Source organism: Physcomitrium patens, chromosome 7, assembly GCF_059467195.1.
Source record: "Physcomitrium patens ecotype Gransden chromosome 7, ASM5946719v1, whole genome shotgun sequence".
Lineage (NCBI taxonomy): Eukaryota > Viridiplantae > Streptophyta > Bryopsida > Funariales > Funariaceae > Physcomitrium > Physcomitrium patens.
Window position 1 is genome coordinate 519,018 of NC_143416.1, and position 4,928 is coordinate 523,945.

The 4,928-nt window shown below is 30.7% G+C and overlaps 1 pseudogene across 1 annotated transcript; it reads left to right on the forward strand.

Moving 5' to 3' along the window:
• The first annotated feature begins 3,839 nt into the window (after positions 1 to 3,839).
• On the forward strand, positions 3,840 to 4,928 carry LOC112284366 (uncharacterized; annotated as a pseudogene). Its single transcript, XR_002970377.3, has one exon. The product of XR_002970377.3 is annotated as an uncharacterized LOC112284366 (transcript).

The following is a 4,928-nucleotide window of genomic DNA, read 5'->3' on the forward strand; positions in this document are numbered from 1 at the left end:
CATTCCTCGTCACTAGTGAATGATCTCGCTGTGTTTGTTGTCACTTGTTTTACCCATACACTGACTCTTCAGAGTTTGTGATAGCTTCTCTCTTAATTGCTAGTGTCTTAAAACCTAATACTTGGACTATATTCAGAGACCACAAGTTTTGAACATCACGAACTAGGATCAGTTTATGCTGTGAAACAATGTTAAGTTTCAAGAAACTAGATGATGGTGCAATAACGGCAAAGGTCGGTAGTTTTGTCGATGAAGTAAAAATTTAACAAAAGCCTGTGTAACTACCTGTGTAACCTCATTCCCGACCGAGTGAAGGTATGACACTATTGGAGTTGTATATCACAGCGAGTATATTTCGTCAAAAAAAACCCACATAACCTGAAGAATAGACTTGAGATATTCCAAACACTTGAGATTTGTAAGCATCGTATCAGCGATACTAAGGCATGTCAGTCTACCTGTGAGTCAAATTGTAAAATATAATGATTTACTATTCTCAATAATTAACATTAACAAAAAACACAGATGATACCTATAGTCATTGTAATTATATATATATATATATATATATATATATTACGTTTATAATGTACTAAGTTTGGTACTTTTGCAGTTTTCATTTTGATCTAGTAAAAAAATTGTACATTAAAAAAAATATATTTCATATTAAAATAAAAAATCTTCATTCACATTAATTTGTAAGTTTTTTTTGTAAGATTTTGAATTAGATGTGTTCAAATAAATATTTAAGTTCAAGTCATCTTAATATACATATATATATATATATATATATATTTATGTATGTGTATAGACATTTCTATACTTTAGGTATTTATCTTTTATATAATTTTTTATAAAGATAAATGTTTTGGAAATAGAACAAGCCATGTAGTTGGTCTATATATCACATGCACTTTGAATAAAATAACATTTAAAATAGAATTTGGAAAAGAAATATATATATATATATATATATATATATATATAACTTTGCATGAAAAAAGAAAAAATCATTTTGTGCACTTGATGCAAACTTTGCATGCATTAATAAAGAAGAAGTTTTGCATTTGTGAAGATAGAGTTGTGTAAATATATATGGATTTTTTCTAGCAAATGTAGGTTGGTTTGCTTGAAGGTATTTTGAGCTTTGAGAAGAAACAAATGTATTACCAAACATCATTCTATATCCTATTTCAATCACATTTTTTGTATTATTGAAAAAAGTTTACGATTAATAAACAATAATCATCACATTCCAAAGATCAAAAAATATTTTTGAAGGTAAATCAAATACTTCAAGGGGCTATTCTTTTAGCTTTAATTTCTTTTAATTCTTTTTAAATACTTTTTTTTAATCTTTAATTCACTATTTGCATCATTTATTTATGACTTGTACACATTCTTGAAAAATTAGAAGTATGTCCAACATGGTAAGAAAAAAGATGAAAATGTGAGAATAATTCAAAGTTTAAGTTAAACAAAAAATATGGAAAGAACCTACAAAATAAATAGTAGCAAGCCAAATAGTGTTGGTTTAAAAAAGAAGCAAGGACAATGATGAATATTATGAGGCAAAGAAAGAAAACAACAAGCAAAATGACATAAATCAATTAACTACAAGAAATTATTTTGTTGTTGTTAAAAAAAGTTTATTTATTGGTTAATTATAATCATTGGACTAAATAAATAAATAAATAAATAAATAAATTACTATTATATGTTTTATTAATATTTTCTTATGCAACTATTTGTATTGTTGATGTAGACATTCAAATTCTTAATGTTTGATAAAGTTCATTTTTTTTGTTTTTTATAATTGTTGTTGAAATTTGTATACATATATAGGATATCATCTAGATTATATGAGTCTATAGGTTTATACAAATACTACACTATTTGTGTAATTTTAATGAAAATAGGTGATATATACGACCTACTTAGTGTTGATGAGGAAAAAAAATATAACAAAACACAAATATTTGCTAGCGTATAAGAACACAATAATCAGTATGAAGTATATAAATCAAACATTATAAGCTCATTTTCTTTCCTATTGTTAAGTTTCAATCGATTAAAATCTTTGAATAGTAATTACTAGTTCAAAAGGTGAAAGACTTCTTATCTTTTTATACATTTGCTTAACATGTTAATTGATGAATGTATTTAAAAAACAAAAGTTATAGAGTTCATAATTTGGTTTATTGTTTTGGTATCATTAATCTCTCTACTATGTTATCAATTCAACTTGGAACTTTGTGCACATGACATTAACCATTAAGTATATCTTTATCTTTTATAATAAAAAATATCAATATATTTTTTATATAATATTATGTTTATATTTTATATTTTATTATATTTATAAATTATAAATAATAATAATCTATTATATAGTGTTTGATATAGTTTATATTTAAATTTTATAATTAGTCTTCTATATATTTTTAACATATTATTTATTTTTTTGCATACTATTTCATGCAAAAATAAATAAAAGAATATTTAACTACAAAAGAATTAATTATTTTTTGCATAAGAGAACTAAACTAAAATATTTTTTGCTCAATAAAGAACCAAAAAAAGATAAGAATTTTATGCAAACTATTTTTTAAAATTAAATTTAAATCTATTCTCAAAGCTTTAATTTTACATTTAAGTATTTTAAAATAAAATATAATAATTTAAAGAAATGATAAATATTTATATATATATATATAGAAAATCCAAATAGTTTGATATAAAATTTACAAAATTAATTAGATTTTTACTAAATTTATCCATCCATCCTCACCATATTTAAAAAAATGATCTCTAAATTAATTTCTCCACTACTAGATCCAAAACCAATAGAAACCAACCACATTCATCATGATTACCATATTCTTCATTATAAGTAGATTAATTTAGTAAAAACATGGGTCTATTTAACATTCACACATGTATATGTATATATATATATATATAATTTCAATTGATATAGTTTTGCTGATTTTATTATGAATTAACATAGTTTTATTACCATAACTTTTGCAATGAAAATATCCAAGAATTAATGGATCTTAATATCAAAACCTTACATTTATACACTCATATGTAAATAACTAAATAAATAAATAAATAAATAAAGAAGACTGTAAATTGAATTTTATTAAAATGATTTGGAAAACATCCTCTTCAAGAAGAGTGATTATATGATTTTGATATCAATTGTTTGATGAAGATTTTCCATAGTTTGATAAAAAAAAAAAATTAAGCAGTCTACCTTGTCACATATATATTTTTTGTTTGTTATTTTCATTTATATACATATACATATATAATCATTAATTTTGTTAAATTAATTTTAAACTGAAATTATTGCCATATGTTATTATTTTACTTCAATATTTTAAACCATGGTGTTAAAAACAAATACTCAAATGAGTTATTTTTTACATTATTCCACATTTTGGTACTTTTTTATTATTATTATTTCATAAAACCCACAAGATAACACAACTAGAATTAAAGCAATTTTTATCAATAATATAGTGAGTAAGTTCCAAAATATGTGACGTACCCCACAACTTACATACTATATATCAACAACTGGAGGGCTCCCTCATGAACACTTGTTCCCATCGATCCTTTTGGCGGGAAAAAAGACAAAAAAATGGCGCGAGTAAACCTATGACAGCGTGGAGCTTGAATCCTCGTCAATTTGCCATGAAGGTAAACCCCCCGCAGTGGTGTAACATTATTTTACCTAGCGCGGCAAACGGGACACATCCTCTGGTAACCGCGACACCGACGCGCGTGAGGCGGAGCAACGATTGCCGAGCCCTATCACCGTCTCCGTGAGGAAGCCAATGCAGAGCAGAAGGAAACCCTAGAGTGAGTGGAGGAGTGAATGTGTGGGATCAGTTGCAGCGCATGAGCAGAGGAGAATCGGAAGTGGAAAGTAGGGCAGGGCAGTTGCAATCTGCAGCAGCAGCAGCAGTTATGGCGAACGACTTGGTGCTGGACACACAGATCCGCGACTGGGTGCTTGCGCCCTTGTCGATCGTGATGGTGCTCATCGGCGTGCTGCGCCATTTCGTCACGAAAATGATGCGCACCACGCCTAACCCCGATCTAAAGGCCGTCAAGGAGGGCCAGATCGTGCTGCGAGCTCGGTTCCTGAGAGCAAGCGCGAACTACCTCCCCGCGAGGTCGTTCCAGATGCGCAAAGCGTACTACAACAACGAGGAGAATGGTTTGTTGCACGTGCCCAAGGGGCAGGGTAACGACATGCAAGCGCAGATGTTCTCGGACCCTAACATGGCCATGGACATGATGAAGAAGAACCTATCGATGATCATCCCGCAGTCGCTCACGTTCGCGTGGGTGAACTTCTTCTTTTCCGGGTTTGTGGCGGCCAAAATCCCGTTCCCGCTCACGCAGCGGTTCCGGTCCATGCTGCAGAATGGGATTGATCTGAGCTCCGTGGATGTTAGCTACGTGAGTAGTAGGTCGTGGTACTTCTTGAACCTGTTTGGGCTGCGTGGTCTGTTCAATTTGATCCTCGGGGAGGAGAATGCGGTGGACGATGCGCAGAGGATGATGCAGACGCAGATGGCGATGCAGATGGGCGGATTTGGGGCGGACCCTGCGAAGACACTCGGTGCGGAGAAGGATGGATTGGACTTGGTGCAGCATGAGTGGGTGGCCGTCAGGAGCGAGCAACTCGCGGAATCTGTGCTGAGGCGCTTGTTGAAGACCTAGACCTAATTTCACATTTTTTTTTTTTTTGGGTTCTTCTAATTTTTTTCTTTAGCACAAAGAATTTAGGGTTTGTCTGTAATCATATGAAACATTGAATAGAGATATTACATTTTAGCGACGAGCATTCATATCTGACACTGTAAATAAGCCTTGTGGATTAAGAGAAGATATAGAGTTTATCATCA